The sequence below is a fragment of the Theropithecus gelada genome, chromosome 12 (assembly GCF_003255815.1).
Source record: "Theropithecus gelada isolate Dixy chromosome 12, Tgel_1.0, whole genome shotgun sequence".
Classification (NCBI taxonomy): Eukaryota; Metazoa; Chordata; class Mammalia; order Primates; family Cercopithecidae; genus Theropithecus; species Theropithecus gelada.
This window is the reverse complement of record NC_037680.1, coordinates 45,543,288-45,559,795: the sequence shown is the minus strand read 5'-3', so window position 1 is coordinate 45,559,795 and position 16,508 is coordinate 45,543,288. Positions and strand designations below refer to the sequence as shown.

The 16,508-nt window shown below is 42.6% G+C and overlaps 1 pseudogene; it reads right to left on the bottom strand.

Moving 5' to 3' along the window:
- Positions 1-2,179: 2,179 nt before the first annotated feature.
- Positions 2,180-6,145, bottom strand: LOC112635836 (annotated as a pseudogene).
- Positions 6,146-16,508: the final 10,363 nt, after the last annotated feature.

Below are 16,508 nucleotides of genomic sequence, written 5' to 3'. Positions count from 1 at the left end.
TGGTATATTTTACACACACAAAAAAAAGAAAACAAATAAATTCCACTTTGCATTTCAGCATGAGACATGCAATGCTCACTAGTCAATGAGTTGAAGAAGTAAGTAGAGACCATCTAACGGGGGGTGGGCAAGTTTCCTATAAGGTCTGAAAAGCAAGCTCATGGAGTCAGGGCCAGCACAATTTCAACAACCCCTGACCTTTCTAGCATTGAACGTAAGTTTAAGTCTTCAGGTGACTCACTGGTCTGTAAAGACAAATGGAAATAACCCAGGACACATTTCCTGTGCTAACGTTTGATATCAGAGAAATGCCCCTTTCATCTGCAAGATCAGAATGCCTCCCTTTCTGCAATACAGAACTTAGGGTACCACGTCGCTCAGCTTTAAATTCTGTATCCTCAGAAGACTGGATCATTTCCTTCCACTTAAAACAGCCATCACATGTGTGTTTCTGGTCAGCAAAAGGATTCTGACTCTATTGACTCAAAAAGAGGACTTCGCCTCCTTCCCATCCCTCCATCCCTCTAAGTTCCCCTCTTCCTTTCCTCACTTATCATCCAAACCTCATCCCTCCCTGTCCCCTCAGCCTTCTTCTCTAGGGGGCCTGAAAGGCCCAATCACACATCCGTTAAAGGCTGCCTCTGACAGCCGAGCTTAAGAATAAAACTAACAGAGAAGAGGACAAGAAAAAGAAAGAAGGTAACTGATGGGAGGAGAGAGAGAGAGAGAGAGAGAGGAGAGAGAGAGGAGTGTTAGGAAACCTTCCTGTGGGGCTCTTTGTTTTGTTTCAGTACACAATGAATTTCTTTTATTTTGGTAGGCATCCACATTTCAGCGTTTAGTGGTCCTGAACAGAAAGTGGAAAAATGCAGCACTTTGCCAGGAAGTCAAGCCCACCAATTTCCAGGTTCTGCTGTGCACACTGAGTTCTTTCCTAATTCCTGCTGAGGATCTTGAGACACAGCACTACCAAAACCAAAGGATGTGCTTAATTCAAGGTTCTTTATGTTCCAGCTGCCAGATTCCACACAAGACTCCAGTGGATTGAAAGGATGTCCAGATGAGAGCCCTGTTTAAAACTTCTACAATCTTTAAAAGTTGAAGAAGAAATTAAAGGAAAAGAAAGCAATTCAGAGGGATCATGTGTGCTTACGAGTGTCTTCATGAGGCCTTTCTCCAAGTTTAGCCACCGAAGACTGAGAGCTGGCAGGTCTGAGTAACCCTGGTTCACTGTTCTTTTCTTATCAAAATCTGAGCCAAAAAAACTCACCAGCTGATGATGATAGCAGAGGGTGGCAGAGCTGAGGACCTAATATTTACTTCCCAGGCTGGTGGCAAGTGAATAAATGCAGTTCCAAAACTAAACAAGGCAGGTAAGAGACTTGTTCCAACTTTACCTGGCTTCTGGCCAAAGCAAGGAAATGTCATGGAAAGTATTGGGTGGTGACAGTGCAAAAAGGGACTTGAGGAGGGGGAAGAAAAAACAGCACCCCTGGATAAAGTGGGAGAGAGAAGATATGGAGATATCCCTGTCCTCACCATAGGCCAATCTCAGAGGGAAGTGGAGGGGTTACAATCTATGCTTTGGCCAAGGGTGGGAATGGAGGAGTGTGGGGACAAGAGGATGGCTTAGAAGAGGCATCATTTAAGGCTTAAATGAAAAAACTAGGGATGCAGGCAAAGTACCCCGCATACCCAGCAGTAGTTCCACAGGCTGCAACCCTAAATCATCACATCTACTCTAACAAGCCACGCCCCAGGCTGGAGGGCTGTTGCAGGGGGAAGGAGCAGGGGCAGTGGGAGAAGGCAGAGACCCCAGGCCATGTTATCAGCAGCAAGGTGATTGTGTGATGTGTCCTTTTACAGTTGAGTTAGATGTGTCCCACCAGTTATGACAGGAATCAATTTAAATATATTTTCTTGATCCCAGAAGTTCAACTACGTGGACAGTGGTTACACTTGACATGATGATTTGTTATAGCACAACTTATATATTTCAAATGGACAAAAAATTAGTATCATTTCTAGTATCTTAAGATAAATTTCCTTTGAATGGAAACTTTCTTCTCAGTACTTTCAGGTCTATAAGATGTACCTAGAAAATTTACTACTGTGGAAAATGAAGACTGCTTCAATTGAATGAGGGAAGAGGTAAAGGTCCCGTGGTTTTACTTTTTGATTAACTGCTATAACAGTGTCCTTCAGGTGACTGAGGGGGTTTCATATTTTCTTTAGACATCATTAGGCGCTAAAGCTCTTGCAGAACAACTTTGTATCTCTGATTTTTAAAATTTATTTTGTATCCTTCAGTCAACTCACACCAGCAGAACCACTTTGATGCTATATGAATTCTGCCATTTTGCTAGCACTGATACGGCTCTTGGTCTACCACTCCATCAGAACTCTTAATTCCATTCATATTAATTTTTGTTAAAAATCTTTCAAAGTGGGTGCTTCTGGGTATTTAGGTCCATATTTTATTTTAAGGCTGTATATTCAGTTTTCATCAATTGTTCTTGGAGGCCCGATTACCGTCTCTGTCCATCTTGTAAGTATCATGTCTTCACCGTCTTCTAGACCCCAGCTACCTGTGCCATCACCTACTCCTGTCTGACCTTGTTCCAGTTCTTCCAACAGTTGGAAATTCTGAGGGACTTTTACTCCCAAGCCCATGGTGGCATCACTCCTCTAGTGCTTACTTTTTGGAGTGGTTGCTCTGTTAGAAAACCTGGCTCATGGAGGGCCAGGTCATTTTTATTTGTAGTTTAATTCATCTTTTGCTAAATGCAACACAGTCCTGGCTCAGCAAATTGTTCTGTTCAATTCTCACAAATCAAGCATGCTAGAACATGATAGCAGCAACAGATGAAATTTAGAGATATACCACGATGCTCTTTCTGGATTCCTCTCCAGGGCCTGTGTTCCCATCTCCCAGCAGCGGAGAGTTCACAGCTGTGCTCCTCGATGGACTTGCCCTCAGCCAGGACTCTGCCTCACTTGAGGTTACAGGGACGATCAGGGCCAAGGCCAGGCTGTTGTGGTGAGTCAATGGCTTGATCTTCCTGTCAGTTTGGGACAACTCGGAAGGATCATTCCCAGCTTCAGAGTGTCCTATGGGATTGGTTGAGGCCTCCGCAGCAATTGCACCACAATTCAGCCCTTGTTTTTGCCCCATCCTGCCTTCCTCTCATCTTTACAGCTACATGCATAGCTTTCCAGAACATTTGCGAAGTCTTACAAAACTAATGTTTAACTTCATAAAGGGACATATCCAAGCATCTTTCTCTGAATGAGAGGGTGAAAAGAAAATCATACACTTCTATAATTTGTATATTAACTGAGTAGAAAGGGTGTAGGTTAGCAATGGCACAGGAAGTTGACTTTTTACCAGCAAGGGGAGAGAAGTTTTGCTGCCTAGAAGTCTCTGCATTGTGAGTGCAGTTAAGCATCACCATGTCTGGAGCCAGATGGCACCTGAGAATCCTCAGCTCCCTATGAACTGCTTCTGTGGGGAAGAACGCTATCTAGCGCCCAGTCTTCACAGAATCTCCCCAGTCAGCTTTGCAGAAGAAACCACTGGACCATGAAATTTCAGAAACAGATGAGAGCCTAGAGGTCATTCCATCTGGTCATTTCCAACATGGAGTGTCCAGACTTAAAAAGCAGAATTGGAGTTCTTCAAGTTATTTTCAATACTTTAAAAAGCCAAGTTGAAATGATGTGTTTACCGTTTAATAGCAGGAGCTAACAGGCTCATCAATACCAGTTAGCCAGTTTAATCTTTAGTTCAACAAATTAAGACATACTTGATGCTAGACCCTGATGATACAGAGATGGATAGGCAGATGAATTCCTGGCCCATATAGAAGTTGACTTTCTAGAGGTCTAGTTAGACAAAACCAAGTAAACAGGTAGACTTATTAGAAAAGATATGATGGCTAGGATGAAGAAAGAAAAGTAATCAATAATGTGACGCAGAAAACAGAGAGTAGAATCTAGAAAAAGGAGTTAGAAAGGACCTTGCTGAAACTGATACCTCTCATTTGACTTAGTTAAAAATGGAAAACAAATGAAATAATCCATACAACAAACCCCCATGAAACAGGTTTACCTATGTAAAAAACCTGCACATGTACCCTTGAACTTAAAAGTAAAAAAAAAAGCCAATTACAAAGCTGCATGGGTTAATGGCAAGGACTTTTGGTTGCATGTAATTCATGAACTTATGTTAACTTGTGGGAAAATAAGATCTGACTCCTAACAAAATAAGCTACTTACAATCACATGAAAAAAAGGAAAACAAAGTAATTATTACTCAATAAATGCAATTCTTTTGACAAATGATAGTTTTCACAGTGTGGGTACCCTATGGAATTGACAAAAATGGGTCTTATATGAAACAGTTAAAACCACTGATCTAATTCCATCTCTCATTTAAGAAATACAAAGACAGGCAACTTGGTGAGATCACATCACTAATCTCTGGCCAACTAGGACTAAGACTTAGGTCTCCTATGCCTTAGTATGGGGCTCTTCCCATTGTGTCATGCCTTGAATCGCAGAGATGGACCAGAAGCAGCGTGGAGCATGTTGCAGAGATGTGACTCTGCACTGAAGCCTCCTTATTCAGTCCTCTGCCTCTTATTCACAGTGTGATCTTGGACAGACTGTTTTATGCCTCAGTTCCTTCCTCTATAAAATGGGATGCTGATAACACTACTTCTCCGGGGTTGTAGTACCTGTTCAGTGAAGGAGCCGAGGCACTGAGATGACTCAGCTCATCTGCAAGAACAGGGAGAAAGGACAAAGGCCAAAGGTAGTTAACCCATGGGCTCATCTGCTCAATCAGGAAACAGCCTTGGCCCATGGGGCTGAAGACCTTGCTGCTCCAGTATTGCTCTGGTACTGTGTCCCTGGGAAGGTCACCTTTGGTCCCTGGGCCTCCCTGCAGCCTCATACTCCTGGGCTCAAGGGATCCTCTTGCCTCAGCCTCCCAAGTAACTGGGACTATAGGTGCATGCCCCCATGCCTGGCCGATTTTTAATTTTTTTTCTAGAGACAGGGTCTCACTCTGTTGCCGAGGCTAGTCTCAAATTCTGGGGCTCACGTGATCCTCCCACCTTGGCCTCCCAAAGTGCTGGGATTACAGGTGTGAACCCCTGTGCTCATAAGATGCCATATTGACATGATGTAGCATGTCCTGAACCCCATCAAGGGGTAGTGTCCACAGAAGCAGCAGGTGCATGTTTGTGTCTTATACTAAGGGCAAGGCCAGAGATCAGAAGCAGGAGAGTAAAGGGCTGGGAGATGGAGAGTGCGGGTGAGTGAATGTGGACTGGGGACATGGAGGTCATTGTTTACCAGCCTGCAGAGGTGGAACCTGGGAGGATTTCTTTTAAATCCACGTTAGTGTGGTCATCCCATTGCATTTGATGCAAAGCTACCTCTTCCTGGTTCCGTGCTATCAGTTAAAATATAGTCTCTCCTCTGTTTGCAGCTCTTCATCTCATGGCACTATCTCTACAGCAAAAGCTTGAAGTCCCCTGCTGTCTGAGGATACCGAGGCAAAGAAATGCCCATGAACTCTGATTCCTCTGAGAGGGTGCCAGGAATGTTGAAACAGGTGTAATTCATCTTCTAAGGACTTCAACAAGTGTTGTTTGTTTCTTCACCATTCAGCTGTTTGTAGTAGGCTTAGTTTGACAGCTGATTCAGGTTGTATTGGAGATTGTCTCTCTCCCACTGGCAGGGCACTTTGCCAGCAGGCTGGCCAGTCAACACCTGCTCTGCGCTTGCCCTTGTCCTCAGAGCGCTAGGGATAGGAGAGCCTTACCACTCACGTTCGTGTCTCAGAAAAGCAACGGGTAATGATGCAGAATTCGTTTTTATAATGATGTATAGCCAGCAAATTCCCCAAACTCGCTGTCACATCTTATTATAGATATGTGCTTGCCTCTGGGGCGTCTCCTTGCAGGCCCATCTCAGGGGAGCAGACAAACAAAGGAAGAGGCACGGAAGGCAGAGCGGCAGGAAGGAGGCACAATCGCCGCCTGGCAAGCTCGCAGTCATCCCCGCAGTAAGCCTCCCCGGGATTTCCTGAATGCCTCGATGGGGGCTTTGTAGCGAACTTTAGCTTTTTATACATCTCAGTAGCAGTGAAAATAGAGCAACTGAGGTTGATTGACGGAGCTGAGTAGTGCCTATTATTCATCCCAAAGCTTTTGTTAGAGAGGGGAGGTGAAAATATCCTTAGCCCTTAGCGGTCCCCGCTCCTAGTTGAGACCCCAGCCCCCTCTCTGGTTTGAAAAGTTCTTTGGCCCCAGCACAAGGAGGTCGGTGGGAGAAACCAAGCGAAGGTCGTACCACTTTTTCTTCCCCCTTTATTTTATGTTAGTCATGGTAAGCGGCTAGATTTTTTAAACGATCCAAAAGCATGAAGTGGGAGCCTGGAGTATTCTTATTTGCATATTAATGCCAAGCCTGTGTTGCCAGCACCCAGTTATTTCAAAGGCTGTTGCCAAGAGCACAGCTTTGAAAGGCCTCAGCGCAGAGGCGGGCACCTGGGGCCTCTGTCCCAGGCTTCACCAAATGAGAGCACACGGCCCCTTCTTTCTGCTGCTCTCTGGGCTTCCTGGGTGCAACAAACAACAGCTTCTCCAAGTGGCCAACTTCACCCATGCCTGTTCCCTCTCCACAAAGGTGAACAAATGATGAGGTGCGGGAGATGAGCAGTGCTTTGGATATGGGGGCTATTTTTCTTGTATACCTTGGAGTATTTTTGATCACTTGGCTTTTTATTTCGTTTATCATTGATCAACTGTGTTCTGGTTACTCCGGGTTATCCTAGACGTTAGCAATGGCTGGGCTGCGAGGATGGCGGTTTTCCATCAGACAATGGGGACCTGTCCTTGTATACGTTCAGTATTCTCATAGTACTGAACTAAAAGTATGTTGGCTCTAGGTTGTCTAAAACAGCTTGCCTACTGGATAGTCCCAGTAATTTAACCAGGTTTCTTTCAAACCATGGTAGATTTTGGTCCATGTAAGTGAAACTTCTTAGAGGACGGACCATGTTTATTCCTTTCCTATTAACATGACCAAACAGGGGCTGCGGGACGCTCACTGGGATCCCAGGGATTTTGTGAGCCTCGGGCGCCCCCTAGTGTCCAACTGAGAGCACTGAGCTTGCGTGCTCTAATCCTGGCAACAAATCGAGCCGAGGTGCGGGAATAAGAAGAGGAATAGCAACTGATTTTTCACTCATTCCCTGGGCCGGGGTGTTGTGGGGAGATGTGGAAATTGGGAGGGAGTCCGCTTCCGGAAGCAGCTTGTCCAGTCTCCTGGACGCTGCATCCAGACCACAACCACTGGGAGGAAGAGTGAACCGTGTCCAGGACTTCTTTACCCACCGAGTATTCAGAGACCAAGCTCACACAGTGGAAAGAGGTCGGATTTGGGAGTTAGAGACTAGGGTTCAACTCCTAAGTTAGCCATTAACCAGTAGCGTGACCCTGGACTAAGCACTTAACCTTTCTGATGGCGACAATTTCAAAATGGTGGCAGGAATAAGTGTTATTTCAGGGTGATGAGGAGAATCCTGTGAGAGTAAAGACAACCTCGGAAGTGCCTGCCACTCTCAGCAAATGTTTGTTAGACCCCTCTGCCTGTTGGCTGTCTCTCATCCCAAATCTGAAACTGCTTCCATGGGCTGTGTTCATGAATATGCCATTTCTGTCTATAAAAATATAGTGTAGAGAGGATTTTTGTGTTTTTTTTGTTTTTTTTGTTTTTGGTGTGTTTTTGGATGTTTTAATTGATTTTTCAAAGTAATCTTAAGGTTTACCCTAAAATATCTCGTGCAACCATTTCCAGCTTAGATGTGGCCATTTGCTCTTTGACAATTACGAGAAACTGTTAGGCTGTAGCCTTGGAACCTGGGCTGCCAATCAGGCCGAGTGAGGTGATCCACTAATAAGGGTCCACCTTCCCTGGGGTGGCTGGCACAGAACCTCCAGACCAGGACAAGCCATGTCTTGCTTCTAGCTTCACTAAAAGTCATGGATCAGTTTTCCCAGTGACCCACTCCAATGTAATATCAAAACGTGTTCCTATCAAATCTCAAAACCTTCTAACTTTCAATTTTATTTTCCTTTCAATTTCTTTGGGGCCACTTTTCTATCGCAGAAGAGTTGGGATTAATTAGAAAATACTCTTCTGTCTTCTATTTTTACTATGGAAGGAGAAAAGAGGGATTCTTGGTACTGTAGGTAGCACAGGTAAATGTGGGATTATCCAAAAAAAGAAAATCGTTGACAGACTTTTTAACTTTTACTGAAAACTTAAATGCTTACAAGAAAGGGAAGTGAATTAGAACACGTGAATAGGTTATTTTGAAAAGTAACCTTTTCACCTTGTGTGTGGGGGAAGAGATGGGGTGATGGAGATGCCCACAAGTGTCTGACAAGACAGACAGCTGAGTCCTAGTTTAGTCCCCTGTGTACATATGCATGTCTGTGTCCTTGTGCACAACACTTACCTCTCTCACATCTCTATTTTTTCCATCTGTAAAATGAGGCATCATCATGGCACTTACCACATAAGGTCATTGAGAAGATCATATTAGATGATGCATATAGCACATATCTACATAAAATGTATCCAACAAAGGATATACCTTTCTACTGTTATTCATTCACATTTCCTTTCTGTATGAACTTATTTTGGGTTCATAGTGTATCTTTTGCAAGCTTCCTTGGCAATTTACAGAAGTGCAGGTGGTCTTACTTCACTTCCTGCTGAAATGAGAGAGCAATCAGTACTTTAACCATCCAGGGATGAGATGTGGAGATCTTATGCAATCTCTACTTGGCTCTGAAAACAGAAGGCACTTAAGGTCTGCTTGTCACCTAACTTGGAGTCAAATAAAATGCCAAGCATAGGAAACGCCAGTTCTCACAAGGGCAGGCCTCCTATCACATCCCTTTTCCATCAGACTGCTTCTGGGAGCTGAGAGGATCTCCTAGGTAAGGTCCTCCTGGTTTTTTCTTAGTTTGGGTTTAAGTGGAGGCATTGGTAACCAACAGCCATGAGTCAGGTACCGCAGTCTTCCTCCGGTGGTGTTTCTTATCATGCCCAGGCTGATTTTACACTAAAAAAAGACCAGGACCTCCTTACTATGTCGCCCTCTTTTTTTAAAAAAATTCACAGTACCTTTGTCACAGTGTTCGGGTTGAGGGTGGTAGCTCAGATTCAAAACCTGACCACGGTATTTCCTGTGGTTTCTATTGCATTTCATTACACTGTGCTAGAAAAGTGCAAGGGGGAAGTGTTGCTGTCATTACCTTGTGGAAAAGCAAGGATTTCTGCAAGTTTATGGTAACACAGAAACAATCAATGCCAGATCCAAGTCAGGCATGGTGGTGCATACCTATAGTCCCAGCTACCTGTGAGCCAAGGTGGCAGGATCACTTAAGCCCAGGAGTTAAAGACCAGCCTGAGCAACATAATGAGACCCTGTCTCTAGAAAATAAAAAAAGTAGAAAATATCAGACCCAAATTCATCAAAGATTTGGTATGTGAACCTGTTCTTTCTCCAAAGTGACTGTGGTAATTATTTTTGATAATAATAGTTTTCATAGTTCAAAACTCTATATTACCAAGTGAATTGACTTCACTGATGAAAGATAAAACTTCTCATGGCTGTGACTTGGATATTGTAAAAACATACAACCACAGAACCAGAAGGGCCCTTAGCAGCATCTGTTGCTGGTGGCTGCCTGCAGGAGTCTGTGTGAAGTAGAGGTCTGTGGTCCCAACTGGTATCCCTTAAGCTCTGAGATGCTGGATAAGTTGCATATCCTATCTGAGCTCTGCTCTTCTTCATAGCCATCTTGCAAGGTTGTTGTGGAAAGACTAAATGAGGTAACCACGCATGCAAAACAGTTAACACCGTTTAATTAACAGTTAGCCGATGAACACACAATTTGTGCTGTTACTGAATAGTTGCTCAACATTTGGTAATAACCATTATCATCATCATTATCATCTTATTTCTACAACTTTACAGGGCTGAGAGTGTCATGCTCTTAGTTCTCTATTCTGGTCAGTCTCTGGGGTCAGCTTTCCTGCTGTGTAACTGAACGCTCTTATCTTTCTCGCAATAGAGGAAGCCCATTTCTTCTTATCCAACTCTTGCTCTGTCCTGAATCTGTCGCAGTATTATTTAAGTCTCCCCACCTTTCAGGGCCTCTATTCCCTTTTCTTTGAAATTACCTGCTGGTAATTTCTTTGAAATTAGAAGGAGGGTTGGCGATCTGAAGGGCCTTGCAACTCTGCCACTACGTATAGTAACATCCTTCTGGTAGCTGAAGGCATTGCCAGGCCAGTTTTCCATCTTGGGCCATTCCTCTGTAGCCACGAGTAGGACTCTCCACAGTGGGTGCTGAGAAAATGGTGATGAATGGATGTTCAGTGCGGTTGTTTTCCCCACAAGTCTCGGATCTCCTCTCTTTCATCATTCTGAGTGTTCTGCTAAGGATCTCTTCTCGTTGCACCTAACTTATACAATAGGGAAGAACAAAAGTCAGAGTGCTCTTGTCCTTGTCTTTGGTCTTGGCCAATCCATTCAAATAACAGATCAGAGTGGGGCCAACTTATAGCTACGCTCTGCCATGAACCTAAGCTAATTTGAAAAAGTGCCAACCAAATGAATAATACTAATAGCTACAACACATTAAAAGCACTATGCTATATTTGACACGCATTTACCTGTTTAATTCTTGTGACTGTCCAAGGTACACCTACCCCTATTATACAGATAAGAAAACTAAGAGAAATTAAGTAGTCTGCCAATGGTCAAGCCAATGCTAAGAGTAGAGATGGGTCCAGGAGCTTCACCCAAGAGTCTCTGTTCTTGACCACCTATGAAATGCTTCTAGACAGATTTCTCACCACTTTTTAAAGGTATTCATCCAGGAAAGACACTCAGAGATAAGAAGATGGGCTAGATGAACTCCTGAGGAGTGTTTTACTCCATGATGCTGCCAAGCCAATGCCGCAGCCACATCATTGCATGGCTCCATAATGAAGGACCACACACTGTGGGGCTCAAGCAACAGAAATATGTTGTCTCACACTCCTGGAAGCTAGAAGTCAGAAATCAAGGTGTTGGCAGGGTTGGTTCCTTTGAGGGCTGTGAGGGAAGGATCTGTTCCAGGCCTCTGTCCTTGGCTTGTGGATGGCTGTCTTCTCATGCGTCTCTTCACATTATCTTCCCCCTATGTGTCTGCGTCCATATTTCCCTTTTTATAGGGGCGTCTGTCATATTGGATTAGGGTCCACACTAATGACCTCATTTTAACTTGATTATCTCTGTAAAGACCCTGTCTCCAAATAAGGTCACATTCTGAGGTAGTGGGGGTTAGGACTCCAACATATATTTTTTTGCTGGGGGGATATATTTCAACCCATAACAGCTCCCCTGTCATTTCAAGGTAATAATCAGTGTGATGACTCCATTTCCCCACAGCAGGGAAGTGGTTTACTTAACAGCAAACTGTCAAGGAGGCTTAGGTTTTAGAATCAGACAGGGCAACTTTGTTAGTGCCTCACTTGCTACTTTTTGCCAATAGTCAAGTAAGTGGATCTCTGGTACTCATTTAAAGAACAGAAAGAACAGGTTTAAGAAATAAATAAAAGGAAAGTTTCAATCAATGTGTTACTTTTCGAAGCCTTGACTGTTAGTGTCATGGAACTGACTCTTAGTGAATCAAACACTCTTCAGGAATTAGATCACGAAAGGGAAGGTCATATTTTCTAACTAGTTGCCTGAAATAATTAATTAACTTCACTTAGAGGAGTAACTTACCTTCAGAATGACTTATTAATGGATTGGTGATTCCACTCGTAAATGCTATTGTTGATAAATGGCATTACACTCTTAAGAATTGCTTACAGTCAATACAATTATCTTCTTTCTTATTTTATCCAGGGTAAATATAATTGCTGCAATAAACTAGGAAACAAGAGTATAGGGAATATTAACTTCAAGATGTCATTAATGAAGGAATAACAGCATCAATATTTAATGACTTCATGTTGTGAAGTTGTCACGACCAAAATGGAGTCACTTGTGTTAAAAAACAAACAAACAAACAAAAAACCCCTCACAAGTGAGCTATGAAGGCTGTGAAGAGAGAGTTCTCATGTTTGCATGACCTGATTTTGAAAAAGTCTATCATAAAATATTCTGCAAAAACCATAACCTTGCACAAAGGCCATCACAACCTTACACAAAAAGTACTTCTGCAAGGACACTGCCCAGGAACTGTCTGCCCAACCTCAGACTGGCACCACCCTTGTTATTGATCTTTGTAGCCAAGGGTAATCATTTCAAAATAATTATGTATCCTTATTTTTTTCTTTTAAAACTCTTTGTCTTTTTTTTTTTTTTAACCTCCCTGAATGCACTCATAGTTTACTATGGCACATGCATTCCCATTGCAATGCCCTACTCCCAAATAAACATCATTTTCTTTTAGAGAGCCTCTGTGTTTGTTACTCAGTTGACAATATGTTGGTTAAGTCAGGCACTGAAGAAGTAAAATTGATGGAATCATAGCCGTCTATTGCCTAAGGAGGGCAAGATTTGAAAATGATGACTGTGAACATTATTTTTTAGGATTCTTAGTCTTTTGTTCATTAAAATGTGAACATTATAGAGCAAGGTAGAGAAAATGTGGAGTCTAGCTCTGCTACCATTTGTATAAAAAGTATGTGAAAAGGTTATATATACATTGCCTATATATACACGTCTCAGGAAGGACACAGGAGAAAGTACTAGCTAGGGACCAGAGGCCTGGGAAGAGGAAGACTAAGATTTCACTGTATATTCTTTCTGTAGTTTTGTTTGTTCAATTTATACTGGATCTATTGATAACACCTGTTTTAAGAAGTCAGCACATGTTTCCGACAACTGCATACACACACAACTAAACTAGCTATGGATGCCCAGGTTGCAGGTTGCCCCAAGAATGCTTCCAGCCTCCTTTTCCCTGTGCTAATCTTGGGGGCTACTTCTGGGCAAGATCTGAAATTTAGCTTTAGTTCATCTTGATGTATATTCCCTCTCCTTTCAGCAGCCGCCTCCTTTCTCCTCAACAGAAGCTAAGGCGCTTCTTTCAAGTCTTGAAGAAATGAAATTTCAGGCCTCATGAAAACTGGGGCAAGAGACATTTGGCTTGTTGCATCCCAAGGTTTTAGTGATTAGAAAGGCTTAGGCCTCTTTATGCTGGTATGTACCATATTTGGACAAAGCCCTTGTCCAGTCACAGAATCCTCAAATGTCATCCGAGTCAGCAAGTGCAACCCCATATTGCTTGACTCCCTTCTCTGGCATCCCCATTCCAAGAGTGGTCCTTCCTGCGCTTGCCTGCCAATGGCAGCTGCCCTTCGATCAAACTCCTAGTGGTACAAAAATCCCCTCTATGGTGCTGAACTTGACTCTATGTAACTTCCACCCATGACCCTGGCTCTGCCACTCTGTGCTCTCTGATATGTGTTTAATTCCTGTTTTCAGGGAGTCCCCTTTAAGTGGGCTGTACTGTCTTCCCTCAGTCTCTTCCAAGCAAACAAGCCCCCCATCTCCTTCAGCTAACCTGGACTTCAGATAATCTGCTCCCCTGCTGCCCACTCCAAAGTGTCTGTTGCTCTGTAAGTGTAGGGTTCCCAACAGTGAAGGCAAGTTTTACCAGAGCCCTGAGCAGCTGGGTGTAGACATAGCCATTACCAACCTTACTCTATATGTTGTAAATTTAAAATTTAAGAAGACATCAAAGCATGATTTCCCTTTTTTCCTTTTGGAGGTAAGGGGGGAGTAGTTATGTCACATTGCCATATCACATCATTGATTCATTTTGAACTGATTTTTACATAAAATATCTCAATTATTTTCACAATGTGGTTTTGAATCCCATGTTTGCTTTTTTGGAAGCAAAACAGAGCCTTGCACCTTTCCCTGTACCATTTCATCCTGTTAGCCCATGGTTAGAACTCACAGCAGCATTTTAGACCCAGATTCTGTCTTCTCATGTATTCCCCTGGTAAATAAACAAAACCTTGCCTTTGTTTTCATCTAAATCAGTGATAAAAATTCTCCTTGCAGGGACAGAACTGAGATCAGATTCCATTCCACCTTGGAGGTGAAAGAATGGCCAACTGGGAGGGAGTCCAAAGAACATTTGAGTGCTTGGAGGGTTTTCTGACCAGAACACTTGTTTATTTCATTCAGAATGAGCATTGACATTTGAAAAGCATGAAGGTAACTGTATGTATTTCTGTTCATGAAAAAAGCCTAATTTCTTAAAAGGGTGTTTGCAGCAGGGGTTGGAGAGAGTGGAAGGAACGTGGGAAGAGCCTGCACACACTGTCCATCATTTCTCTCAAGGTCTGAAGGCATGGGGAAAGTGCTTGGGAACGACTGGCCAGGAGGCTTGACTTCTGCTTTTAGCACCCAGAGCTTTAGAGTTTCTCATTTACAGTGGCTCCAGAGTTCAGAAAGAACTTTAATGAGTAATTTTGGCTTTTAAAATCCATTGTCTAATTGTGCTTTCTTGTATATTTATTTTTGGGAACGCGCATTTTATCAAGAGGGAATTTAGAAATCTTAGATTACTAGAGATGAAATAATCTTGAATTTTAGAATCTTCATTTGTAAAATGGGACAATAAATGCACCTGTTGTGTAAAAGTTGTAAAGACTTCATGAGAAAGTGCATAGATAGCATTCTGGGTAGATTCTGGCTCATTTTAAAGGCTCAGTGAATCTGAATCATTATCATCATGATGACAGCAGAAACAATAGCCATTTCTCCCCTCATCCACACTGAGAAATTTTGGGTGAAAAATTATAAAGAATGTTCTAGTAACTAAAGCTAATAATCAACAGGGTAATTAGAAGGTGGTGACCTCCCATTCTTTCGTGGTATTGGAGCAGAAACTTGTCATCTTGCTAATGTTCTTAGTGGAAGTGTCTCTGTGAGACAGATTATGAGCTCTATGACCTCTTCCAGCCAAATGAGAAAGTCCAGCCACTTACTGGTATTTTTTTTTTTTTTTTTTTGATTGCAGTGTGGTAGTGCCAGGAGGTCCTGACCTCATTCCAGCTAAGGTCCCCTCATTTCTCTCATTAGTGTTCCCAGGGCTGGCCCTAGCCACAAGGACCAGCATAGTTTGTCCCACTATTTGTTGAAAAAAATACAGCCATCTGGCAACATAGTGTCTGTGGGACCCCAGACTTCTGCTCTTTTTCTTTTGTCTCATCCTAAAAGCTGGAAGATGGGAAGTGTTGACCTTGGGTCAGAACAGTTGGTCTAAGTAAGGCCTTTATTGAAATTAGCAAAAACTGATTGCAAATAAATTCCTGAAACAACTAACAACAACAACAAATGGACAAAATCCATAACAACAAAAAGAGAAAGAAGATCAAAAAAGAAAAAAAGAAAGAAAGAAAATCCAGAAATCTAGTTAGAAAACTTTAAGGATCTAGGGAATGATGTTTAAGTGCCTTTATTATTTCATAAAATGAGTGGGAAAATTTTGAAAATAATATATAGGAAAACTAAAAAGGGTATATCTTTGTATATTGCTCAAAATCGTGCATCACTCTTTATGCATAATTGATTATTGGCCAGGTAAGACTAATGCTAGATTGATTTAATAAGTCTTGGTTTTTGTTGAACCAGAATCAAAGTTTAGGGAAATACTGTCTAAGACTCAAATTTTTTTTTAGGTGCCCGCCACCATGCATGGCTAATTTTTGTACTTTTGGTAAAGACAGAGTTTGCCATGTTGGCCAGGCTGGCCTCAAACTCCTGACCTCAGGTGATCCACCTGCCCCGGCTTCCCAAAGTGCTGGGATTACAGGCGTGGGCCACCGTGCCTGGCCTCAAATCCTTTTTAATAATATATCATGGTGGTTCTGAGCACAGGCTCCAAGATCAAGCTGCCTGGGCTTGAACCCTGGCCCACATTCACTAGCAGTGTAACCTTGAGCAAGTTGCTCGTCTCTCTGTGATTTCACTTCTCCATCTCTAACAAACACATATAAGTGAGACATGATTAGGGTTACGTGAAATCATTCATGTAATAGACAGTAAAGTGTATTAAAAATCTGACCTATACTTAAGTATTAAGCAATCATTATGACTATTTATCCTATTATGCCCATGGCAAGCCAGGTTGTTTGGATTACCTGGTTCATAATTCAGGCATCATCATTAATTGGGTGGCATTATACTCAAGTTACGGTTGCCATACCTAGGAGGAAAAAACAGACCCAGAACACTGTAAGTAAATATTTTACCTACATTTGGGGATAGATGGTTTTTGCCCAGAACATACACTATGTATTCATAGCAGAATCCTTTCTGTTTCCAGTTTCTCAAAAGGAAGTAAAATGGAACACTTCAGGAGAGTTGTTAGTTGTAGAAAGACAGAACGCTCTATTGCCTT